The 12,317-nt window shown below is 48.8% G+C and overlaps 1 protein-coding gene across 6 annotated transcripts in view; it reads right to left on the bottom strand.

Moving 5' to 3' along the window:
* Window positions 1-12,317, bottom strand: part of TAF5 (TATA-box binding protein associated factor 5) — a 543,784-nt gene that overhangs the window by 67,774 nt on the left and 463,693 nt on the right. For 2 of the 6 annotated variants that reach the window (XM_078786338.1, XM_078786340.1), the window contains exon 1: window positions 56-157. The exons of 1 other annotated variant lie outside the window; for it this stretch is intronic. The gene's annotated coding sequence lies outside the window, so the exon portion shown is untranslated. Of the gene's footprint in view, window positions 1-45; window positions 158-812; window positions 862-12,317 lie in introns of those variants that run through there. 3 more of the 6 variants (XM_078786341.1, XM_078786339.1, XM_068104181.2) reach the window with 3 other exon arrangements.

Genomic DNA, 12,317 nt, shown 5'->3' with positions numbered 1-12,317 from the left:
CAATTCGTTGTAAGCTGAAGTAATACATGGAAAACATGGACATACCGCACTGTACCTGGAGAAATACCTTGGTGATCACATTAGGGATTGGATTGGACACACGGATGTGAAATCGGCTCGGAAGGCGCGTTGGTAAAATAAAACCAAAGTGAAACTCGGTTTCTTCATTTAATTTGCCTTTCAACGTTATATTATTTTATAATCGTTTACATATAAAATATCTTTTTTATTCGGTGCTTACTTAAAACCATTTTACATGACTTTAAATTAGTGACAAAAAAAGATAGTTTATGTGAAAAGGTAAGAGGGAGAAATGATATATACACCTTTCTTATATACCACAGGTCAATATTACATATACAATCACAGAAATAAAATTATTATTCGCTTCTGCGATGAACACAGAGCAAAATAAATTAAAACAGAAAATAAAACGTAATGATGAAAACAGTAAAGTTATAGAAAAACGAAGATTGTTTTAGTTATTAAATGTTCGCATAAATAATATTAATATGGCGGCAGAAAGCTTCTTTTTATAGTTACATGCTATAAAATTTATAATTTGTGATCGGTGCACGTCGAAGTATTTACACACATTTATAATAAAATTATAATTTGTTATAAAAGCAAATATGCACGTTCAAACGCTATTAGTGTAAAACTATCGATTTGTGGCAGCTCACTAACCAAGTCTTACACCGCTTCATATTTTGATCGCAATCAGTGAAAATGTGCAGATTGCGTCATCATTATGGGGCGTGGCTACGTTTACCACGCCCTTGGCAGGGAGGATCACGTTCACATGGACATACCGCACTGTACCTGGAGAAATACCTTGGCGATCACATTGGGGATTGGACACACGGACACATTGGACACACGTGTCCTTCGATACGGTCTGGCACCCCGCTCTGCTCACCAAACTCTCCTCCTTTGGTATCCATGGAAATCTCCACGCATGGCTGGCGGACTTCCTCTCTAGTCGTCGTCAACGTGTGGCCCTGAATGGGTTTCTCTCATCTCCTCTTCCTGTTCAGGCTGGAGTTCCCCAAGGCAGTGTTCTGGGCCCCGTGCTTTTTCTGGTCTTCATCAATGATCTCTCTGACTCTCTCGAAAATCCTCTCTATCTCTTTGCTGATGACTCCACTCTCTGCCGCTCCATTCCTCTTCCCTCAGATCGGCAGTCTGCTGCCTCCTCACTCTCTGAAGACCTGGACAAAATCACAGACTGGTCAAACAAGTGGAACATGTCTTTCAATCCTGACAAATCTTACACTCTCACTTTGTCTCTCCGAAAAGATCGACTGGACAACCCTCCCATCTACTTTCTCAACAATCCTCTCCAAGAAGTTCTGTCGCTCAAGATTTTGGGTCTCACTATCTGCCATGATCTTTCTTGGGAAAACCACATTTCCAAGCTGGCCTCCAAAGCCAGTCGCCGACTGGGCATCCTCCGTCGTGCGAAGTCCTTCCTCGGCACACCTGAGCTCCTCACCACATACAAGGCTTTCATCCGCAGCTCAATGGAATACTGTTCTCCCCTATGGGCCGGTGCTCCTGCCTCACACCTAGCTCGGCTTCACGCTGTTGAAACCAAAGCTTTCAGAATTATTGGAATCTCCCGCGATGAAGCTATCTCTGAGGGCCTTTCACTCACTCACTCACCGCAGGCAGGTAGGTGGTCTTTCTGTCTTCTACCGACTCCTCTCCGGCCTTGCACCCCCAGCTCTCTCTGTGCTCTGTCCCCCAAATATTCCTACAGGTCGCACAAGATCTGCCAGCAACCCTCTGATGGTTAAACTGCCGAAATCTCGGCTCTCTGCTCACCTTCACTCTTTCATTCCTCTTTTCTCCCGCCTCTGGAACAAACTCCCTCACTCCCTTCAATCCCACTCCTCCCTCCAGGTCTTTAAAACAGCTGTTCACCACCATCTCTTATCTTCCCCCATCCAAAACCTTGATCTTTTCTACCCCCGCTAATTCACCCCAGATCCACCTTGTTTGAAATTCCAACTTCTTTCCTGGAAGTCCTGGCAGTGTCCATATGTTTTATACCTCTCCCACCGCCCCCTTCCCACGCCCCCCCCCCCCCCCCCCCCAAAGCCCTCGCCCTCTCTCAGATCTCTCGATGTCTCCATGTCTCTCGGTCCCTGCTCTCAAATGTTGTGTTTGTGTCCTTCCCCCTCTCTCCCCATCTTGTCTACCGCTCCCTATGTTATATGTTTTATGTGTCGGTTTGTCTTTCTGTGTGATTAATGTTCGCTCTTTCACGAGCCTCGATCTTGTATACAAAAAAAAAAAAAAAAACACCCACGGGGGTTTCCCTTCACCACACAACAGCACACACACACACACACACACACAGGCAGTGACTAAAACAGCGCACACACACAGGCAGTGACTGAAACACCACATCACACACTCAGCTCACCTCACACTCACAAAGTCAAAAAGTAAGCTCAGTCAATTGTAAACCAGGAATTAGTCCGCAACATGGCCTCCGGACAAACGATCTTTTTTTTTACAGACACCTTCACTCCACAAACCGTTGGAAGCTACTCATCTGACATATATAATATATATATATATATAATTATATATAAACTCCGGTTTACCTTGACATCATTAACCAAGGAGTTCATGATGTTGCGGGATTCAAGTGATGCAGTGGTAAAGAATGCTATCCCAGAGAAGAAGGGAAGTCGGAAGTGGAATGCAAGAGCAGAGGTGGACGAGATGGAGGAGCTGTTGCAACAGGAGGAGGTCATGGGGATGGTACAGCACGGGAAGCATGGCTTGGGGTGGATGGATCATGAGCGATGGGGAAAGGCATGTGTGAAAGAGAGGAGGAAGATGGTGGAGAGGGAGGTGAGAAGAAAGGAAGGGGAGGGGAGATATGTGAAAGCAGTCGGTCAGGCACAGCAAGGTGCTTGGACTAGGTTGGAAGGTGTGCAGGTGAGGAAATTGAAGTGGCAAGAGATTTGGAGGATGGAGCCAATATTGTTGAATTTCGTGTTGCGGGCAACATATGATGTGCTTCCTTCACCAGTAAACTTGAGATTGTGGGGGTTGTTGCAGGAGGAGAGATGTTATTTGTGTGGAGGTGTGGGAACGGTGCAGCATGCACAAAGTGCATGTTCAGTAGCATTGGCAGCAGGACAATACAGGTGGCGACATGATCAGGTGCTGGCGGTGGTGGTGCAGATGGTGCAACAAGAGGTGCTGAGGTCGAGAGAGAGAGAAGAGTGGAGAAGGAGGCTGAAGGGGGAGAGGTGTGGTTTGTCAAAGAGGACCAAGTGGTAAGAGGTGGAAAGAGGAGGATGTGGAAAGCAAGAGGGCTGTCAGATGCTTGTGATTGGCTGGTGGTGGCAGACCTAAAGCCACAATTGGTATTCCCACAGGAGATCTGTGTGACAAGGTTGCGGCCTGACATTGGCATTTGGTCAGGTGCAACACGACAGGTCATCTTACGGGAATTGTCTGTACCGTGTGAAGAGAACATGGAGGAGGTGCACGAGAGGAAGAGAGGAAAGTACAGTGAGCTGGAGGCAGAGTGCCGGGAGAAGGGTTGGCGAGTTTCGTGTCAGCCATTTGAGGTGGGGTGCAGAGGGTATATTGGCAATTCCTTTTCTGCATTTCTTTCTCAGCTTGGAGTGTGTGGGACAGAAAGAGGGAGGATGTGTGACAAGGTGGCCCAGGTTGCCTTGAAAGGCTCATTTTGGATATGGAGGAAGTTTATGGAGGTTGAGGTTGTGGGTGGTGGTTCATTTCAGTCTAAAGGGGTAGTGACTGAGCACGGAAGAGAAATGGAGGTGTGTGTGTGTGTGTGTGTGTGTGTGTGTGTGTGTGTGTGTGTGTGTGTGTGTGTGTGTGTGTGTGTGTGTATGTGTTGCAGGAGTGGGTGTGGTTTTGCATTAAAAAAAAAACACCGTTTAGAGGCTATTTTTCCCCACAAAGCAGGGGTTGGCCTTTTCGGGGACCGTGGTAGTTGTTGTTTTTTGGTCCCCTTTTTGAAGCAATGTTTTACGGCCGGATGCCCTTCCTGACGCCAACCCTTTTTGCCGCCTTCAACGACAAACAGGGAATTACCAGTGAACTGGTACTCAATTAGCCGACCTCAGAAAGATGACAGGCTGAGTCAACCCCCCTGGCGTTAATTCGGCGATCGACCGAGAATTCGAACCCAGGATCTTAGGATCCTAAGCCGGCACCCTAGCCACTAGCCCAACACCAGCGATGCATGACATGATGTGGTTTTGCATGAATGTTTTTATTTGAGTGGTGCATGTTGTAAGGGTAGGTGGTCGGTTGTTTTTTTGTGTGTGTGTGAGTGGATGAGGGGCTGTGGATTCTGGGAGTAGGGGTGGTGTTGTTGTTGTAGTCTGTGTTCCCACTGGCTGTGGGTGGGGGTATGTACGCATCCAGGTGTAGTTGCTGCATGTGGATGTGTATGTGCCCCTGCTGGCCCACCTTAGCTGACCCTACGGTCAGGTAATTCTTTACCACTGCATCATTTGAATCCCGCAACATCAACCTCTACAGGTTGAAGGGCTGAAATGGGATGATGCTGAGGACCTCGACTGAGGACCCGGTCAGTGCGGCACACTTGTGACCAGGTGTGTTTTGAAATTCTCCATATATATATATATATATATATATATATATATATATATATATATATATATATATATATATATATTATGTATGTATGTATATATACAGTTGATAGTGTTGCGGTTTTAGAACCCACACTTTTTGTAAATAAATAACTCTTGTAAACATCCCATCATTTAATAAAGTTAAAGGTTGAACCCTTAGTTAGTCCATATGCAACACGTAGGCCACCATAGGAACTTTAGTTATTTCCTTATTATGTGTTAGTTAAGGCTGTGTTTCCAATAGTTGAATCTGCGTTGCATCAATCAAATAAGGAGTAGGCCCTTTCGTCCATTTTGCAGTCTCTCTCTCCCAATTCTATTACGAGCCTTGTTAGCAGCGTTCGCTGCCTCGCTGAGCTTCCGCCCAAGCACCGCCATTAACCATGCCGTCAAGCTCGAGGAAGAAGGGGGCGGAGCGCCAAGGACAAGGTGTGGCCCTGTCAACTCGCCATCAAAGGCGGAGCCGGTAAGCCCTTACCAGCCAACCAGGGCTGAGGTGAGCTCGCTGGCGGGCGTGGTTTCCAAGCACACGGATTGATCTTTGAGCGCGTTATATAAGCGCGAGCGCCAAGCCCTTTTACGGACTGCGCAGGGGACCATCGTGATTACAGGACTGTGCAGGGGACCATCGTGATTACAGGACTGCGCAGGGGACCATCGTGATTACAGGACTGCGCAGGGGACCGTCATGATTACGGACTTCATTCGGCGGGCTCCTTTTGCACAGACTGCGCTGGGGGACTCCTTTTTGCATGGACTGCGTGAGGAGTTATTGAGCAGCGCTGATTGCCTTTTGATACGAACTGCCCTTTTTGATACGAACTGCCCTTTTTGATACGAACATTGATCGGGAGAGAGAGAGAGCGTTTGGCACGAAATACGTTTATTACGTACGCCGCATCGCAGTCCCCCCGATATATGTAACGTCTGCTCGTGGTCAATGACATGCGGCGCGCTGCCGGCCTGCTGCCTTTGTCCATCACCACCACGGCACAAGTCGGGACCGGACGAGGAGCCTGCACATCTACCTGGACCTTCCCCCCTACCAGCTACCATCCCATGTGAGTGTGTATGTTTGTCCGGGGTTGTAAGTTAAGACTGTATAGGTCTGTGTCCCTGTGTCCCTACGGTCGCTGTCCTGTGTCCTGCTTCTTCTTCTTCTTCTTCCTTGTATATTCCTTTCGTTTCCTCTCTGGTTTTGTAAATAATTAATAAACCATTCTTTGGTCTTCCTTTACTCTGGTTTCCTCTCCATCCGATCGTTTGTCCTTTCTCAATTGAGTACCTGTGGCACGATTTCGGAACCGTTATGATCGGGTTAGTCTTTGTTAACGGCTTTAGTCGCGGCTCGCTTCGCTCGGCGTGTCCACTAACGCCGCGGCCCAGGCGGGGCTCATTTCCTCGCTTCCCGGAAGGCGCTGGTAATTAGGTAATAGGAACAATTGGCCTACCACCCTATTCAGCACTGACCGGAAGTGACGTCATAGCCCCAGGACTTGGGACGGCCAGCTTAAAGGACAAGGGGATTAACCCCCCCTTGATAAGGGGAGCGCCGACCCCCGAATCCGCAACAATTGGTGTCAGGAGTGGGACTGGACCCGAACCAAATTTTTTATATTTTTTTGGGCAAAAAAAAAAAACTTGGTCAAAAATTTCGAGCGGCCGAAATTGTTAACATCCAAATTATAATCGTGCCATGGATAAATCAAGGCGATCGGATGCCGGTGGGGGAAATAGAAGAAGAAGTAGAATTAACCCAGGACCCCAGGGAAGAAGTGGGAGAGATGGAGGAGGAAAGCAATGAGGATGCGGTAGAAGGGGTTGCAGGCGCACAAAATGGCGACGCCTCGCACATGGCGACGAGGGCCGCGCCCGCTGCGAAAATGGGGGTGGGCGACATGCAAGCCTTCATGGCGCAGCTCATGAATGAGATGAATAAAATAAACGGTAAATTTGACACCCAAAAGGACGAGATGAAAGGCCTGGGAAGCCAAATTGGCGGATTGAGGAATGAATTGGGAGATCAAATTGGGGGATTAGACAATAAATTTGGGGGATTCGAAAATAAATTGGGAGGATTAGAAGATAAATTGGGAGGCCAGTTGAAGGACGTGGGTGGCTAAGCCAGAGAAGTAAATGAGGGGTTAGCGAGGGACAAAGCCAGGTATGAGACAAGGGAAGTTGAGAGGGAAATTGACCGCGGGGCGAGTGAGGACGTGGCATTTGTACGCGACGAGGTAACGCGGCTAGAAGAGCGCGGGTTGAGCAAAGTTGAGCAAGGCAAAGTCATGTGGACCGGGGTAGAGATCGCGACCCGGGGTATGGGGAAGCCGGCGACCGCCGATGTAGAGAATTTGATTTTATTAGCACCCGTGGTCATCGAGCTTAATAAAGACAAATAATTAATTCAAATCAAACAAATAGTGGAAATTGGGGCGGAAGAGACAGTGTACTTAGAAAAGCACTCGCGGGAGGAAAAAATGGAATGCACACAAAGTCTGGATTCGCATCGTGATGCCGTGCTTAATAACCAAAATGAAAGTTTGCAGGTGGTGGAGCGAAGAGGAGGAAGCGCCAAGGTGAGAAGGGCTGTATATGGTGCTAAAAGATTTTGCGGAAAAGTGTTTGGAGCGAGAGGATTTCTCGCGCGCTTGGGATCCAGACAGCGTAATCCGGGCGTTCGTGGAAGGTCCATTGTGCGCTGCGTAAAAGTGAATGGCGCGTGTGTGCGAATGGCGCCGAAGCGCGAGTGTGTTACAGAGAGTGAAAGCGAATGCACGACGGAGTGTATGTGTGAGGGTGAGTGTGATACGGAGTGTGAGTTGGTTGTGGCGAGTGTGCGGGAGAGCACACCAGAGTGCGTTATTGGGTGTGCGATGAGGGATTGCACACTCGTGGGTAGGTGTGCGCTGAGTGGGTGTGTGCAAGAGTGCACACCCACGAGTGTTATGGAGTACGTAACGGGGGAGAGTGCGCCAAGGTGTGTGCGAAAAAGGTGTGGAACAGAGGAGTGGGTGATAACGGAGTTTGCGAGGAGAATCGATTGCCAAGAATGTGCGCGAGAGGAATGCATGGAATGCATGGAGTGTATGAGATGTATGAGTAAAGAAAGGAACGCATGGTGTGAGCATGCGAGGGGAGCATCGACGTTAACCGGGACAGCGTACAGGCCGACTTATAGCCGACATGAGCTCTCTGGGCGTGGTGCGCTTTGTGTGCTGCAGGGGCCGGCCGGGATCGTGGCCGCGTCGCTCCTGCAAGGAGTGCCGTGCACGATTCGGGCCGGGCCCCGCCCTGCACGGTCGGTGCCGCGTTTTGTTAGGCAAAGCGATCGGCCCGGTTCGAGAGGAGGTAGGAGGGTTCGGAGCGGCTCCCCCTTGTGGTGGCGGCGCTCCGGCCGTGCAAGGCTGGGCAAGCGCGCTTGGGAGCGCAAGGCCCTGCGTAGGGATGGTGCTTGGAGCCTTGGCCCGACAAAACCTCCTCCCCTGAATCCGAATGCCGGACGGACCCAACCTGCAGGAGACAGACCACCAGTATGCATTGCTCGGCTTTTCAAAGCCAAGCTGTGATGAAAATGTATTCGCACTGAGAGGCTCAAGGATAGAGGAATGGCATAGTGATAGTGATGGCGAATGGTATACGGTGTAGAGGGATGGTGGATCTACCATCCCTCACATCGTATCGTTGGGCACATGAGCTGTAGTTTATGGGGTGGCAGTACAAACTAGCCCGGGAGGGTTAGGATAATGTTAGGGAATTTAGAAATGACTTTAGGTGACATGAGAATTAAGTAGTGACATTGTACAGGTAGTGGGATATGCATAGTTTAATGGGATGACTGGGAAGCACGAGTCTGAGAAGGGCAATAGTTAGTAAATGATGCTGTGTGTATCAGCTTTAAGTTTAGGATGAAATGAGGAATTGAGAGGCAATGCTCGAGAAGGATGTGTGTGTGTGTGTGTGTGTGTGTGTGTGTGTGTGTGTGTGTGTGTGTGTGTGTGTGTGTGTGTGTGTGTGTGTGTGTGTGTGTGTGAAAGTGTATGAACGGAGTATTGTGGATGAGTGTAATTGTGTATTGAGTGCATTGGCTTGCATGGTGTGCAAGTGCAGTACAGGTGTATGGAATGAATGGTGTGGAGTGAGTATTGTGGAATACGTGAAGTGGAGTGTATGGTGCGAAGGAGTGGATGGGGGAAGGATGGACCCCCTCACGAATACCTGGGCAGGGTAGATTAAAGTTAGGGAGAGGGAATAGGTAAATTGTGGTTGGATATTGACATCTGTGGTGCTGGTTGTGGAAAAGAAGTGTTTTGATGGGTGCAGGAGTATGTGGAATGGCTGGGCGTGTGGCCTGTTAGTGAGAATGGTTAAATGGGCACCCCGCCACTGGTAGTCTGTTGGCCAGGTGAGGCCGCAGGTAGGCTCTGGGAGCCAGTTAGAGTTCAATGGGGCCCGAGGATCCAGAGAAGGACACGGGTAGCCCGACGCCAGAGAGGGCGGTAGCGGTGTGAGAGAGCCAGAGGGCCTTCCCCAGGTTAGGGTGAGGAGCAGGTAAGCTCGGGTGGTGACGTTCAGTGGCGGAGGTGTGCAGGTGAGCGGACCTGCTGGTGAGCCACATGACCCAGCCCTGAAATTGTGCGAGGGCACCGGGAGAAAAATCGGGTGAGTGAGACCCCAAATTGGAGAGCGCCACAGTATGTTCAATGGGAATTGGTTTTTACAACCACATAGTGTAATGATGGCCAATGGATTGGCAGGGCAAGACCCCGGGTAGAGTAAAAAGTGTTAATGTCATTTAGAAGTCTAGCTAGGATGAAAAGTCTCTTCGCACCATCCGCATCCACTCACCTAGGTGATAAGACTCCACACCATGTTTTGGCAGATGTTTGGATGGTAAGACGCATCATGACGTGGGTGGGACATTGTTGTATTCCATCTTTTCCTCCTTAGGAGGGATTGATGACGGATTTAGTTTCGAGGGGACGGGAAAGACAAGACGTAGAGATGGATTTGTAAATGGTGTAAATACGGGGAAGGGGCAAGGGTAGGGTAGGTGACATGGGGGGTGACGAACGCTAGGGACGAGCTTTCTTAGCTCGCCCTCCCGCGCCCTTCATGTCTGCATTGCTTTGTTTTGAGGTGTACCCTTGCGCCCTTGCCCCCGCTAACTCTGCTTTGTCTTCCTTCCCCACTCATGGACCATCTTTTGTGTCCGAGGGAAAGTGTGCAGGTGCCGCAGTTGTGCGCCCGCACCCTTGCTGCCTGCCTGCCTGCACTGGTACAACACTTATGGACCACACGTTCTGTGGCCTGGCGTTTGGCTGGAGCGGACCATTGCTGCCAGCAGCATCTTGTTTGCGGACCACGGTTTTAATTGGCACCTATGCCATGCAGGTGGACCACCGGAGTTGGCCCTGCTGGCCATAAATAAAAGACGGACACGGTTGGTGCAATCCTTTTTATTAAATAGACAGCAAGCAAGAAGACAGCCAGAAACATTGGCCCAGCAGCCAGCCCAGCAGAAAAGAAGAAGACACCATTTATTATTATTTTAAAATGTTTTTGGTGCATTTTCATGCATGGTGCTTTTCCTGCATTTTTTGTATTTTGGTGCTTGGATGGTGCTTTTCATGCCTTTTGTTTATTGGTGCATGTGGGTGTGGTGTATCGGTGCAGTGCAGTGTAGTGATTTTCCTCTTTTCAAAAGTTCTGCTTTTCCCACAAAAAGACAGGTCCTGGGTTGTAGTTGTAAATAATCAAATTAGGAGTGTTTTTTTGTAAATAATGCTCCCCACTGGCTTAAATGTGTAGTTTCAAAATAATTCCGCAATTCGGTTATTCTGGGGGCATGAGTCAGTTAGATAGGATGCAACGCAGCAGGCGGGACATATCTAGTGTTAAAACTGTCGCACTCAGGGTGAGGTTAAAAGTAGAGGGTCACCACACCTAAGTGTCACACGAAGTTAAAGTTGTTTCGGCCCGGGCCTGGCTTGGAGGAAAGGAGGGTGCAGTGTTGCGGTTTTAGAACCCACACTTTTTGTAAATAAATAACTTGTAAATATCCCATCATTTAATAAAGTTGAAGGTTGCACCCTTAGTTAGTCCATATGCAACACGTAGGCCACCATAGGAACTTCAGTTATTTCCTTATTATGTGTTATTTCAGGCTGTGTTTCCAATAGTTGAATCTGCGTTGCATCAATCAAATAAGGAGTAGGCCCTTTTGTCCATTTTGCAGTCTCTCTCTCCCAATTCTATTACGCGCCTTGTGTTAGCAGCGTTTGCTGCCTCGCTGAGCTTAGGCCCAAGCGCCGCCATTAACCATGCGGTCAAGCTCGAGGAAGAAGGGGGCGGAGCGCCAAGGACAAGGTGTGGCCCTGTCAACTCGCCATCAAAGGCGGAGCCGGTAAGCCCTTACCAGCCAACCAGGGCTGAGGTGAGCTTGCTGGCGGGCGTGGTTTCCAAGCGCGCGGATTGACCTTTGAGCGCGTCATATAAGCGCTAGTGCCAAGCCCTTTTACGGACTGTGCAGGGGACCATCATGATTACAGGACTGCGCAGGGGACCATCGTGATTACAGGACTGCGCAGGGGACCATCGTGATTACAGGACTGCGCAGGGGACCGCCGTGATTACGGGCTTCATTCGGCAGGCTCCTTTTGCACGGACTGCGCTGGGGGACTCCTTTTTGCATGGACTGCGCGAGGAGTTATTGAGCAGCGCTGATTGCCTTTTGATATGAACTGCCCTTTTTGATACGAACTGCCCTTTTTGATACGAACATTGATCGGGAGAGAGAGAGAGCGTTTGGCACGAAATACGTTTATTACGTACGCCGCATCGCAGTCCCCCCGATATATGTAACGTCTGCTCGTGGTCAATGACATGCGGCGCGCTGCCGGCCTGCTGCCTTTGTCCATCACCACCACGGCACAAGTCGGGACCGGACGAGGAGCCTGCACATCTACCTGGACCTTCCCCCCTACCAGCTACCATCCCATGTGAGTGTGTATGTTTGTCCGGGGTTGTAAGTTAAGACTGTATAGGTAAGCCTGCCCTGTGTCCTGCTTCTTCTTCTTCTTCCTTGTATATTCCTTTCGTTTCCTCTCTGGTTTTGTAAATATATATATATATATATATATATATATATATATATATATATATATATATATATATATATATACATATATATGTATATATATATATATATATATATATATATATATATATATATATATATATATATATATATATATATATTGTTGCGGTTTTGAGAACCCACACTTGTAAATAAATATGACTTCATTAAAGGTTAAAAGGTAGCACCCCATAGATAGGCCACAAGCAACACGTAGGTCACCTTAGGACGTCAGTTATTTCATTAGTATGTGTTTAGATAAGGCCATTCCCAATAGTTGAATCTGCGTTGTGTCAAACAAATAAGAATAGGCCCTTGCGTTCATTCCGTTCATTTTGGCAGCCTCCTTTCCAAGCGACGCCATTAAGCGCTCTACCGTCTGTGCCCCATTTGGTACGCTCCTTGGCCAGCAGCCTTTTGCTGCCTTTGGGCTCGCTCAACCCCGCCATAAGCCACGAGGTGAAGCTTGGAAAAAGGGGGCGGAGCGCCAGGATGGAGGTGTGGCCACGTCACCCAGCCAT

This window comes from Myxine glutinosa, chromosome 11, assembly GCF_964187855.1.
Source record: "Myxine glutinosa chromosome 11, kmMyxGlut1.1, whole genome shotgun sequence".
Lineage (NCBI taxonomy): Eukaryota > Metazoa > Chordata > Myxini > Myxiniformes > Myxinidae > Myxine > Myxine glutinosa.
Note: the sequence above shows the minus strand (reverse complement) of the source record. Positions and strands in the feature narration are given on the sequence as shown.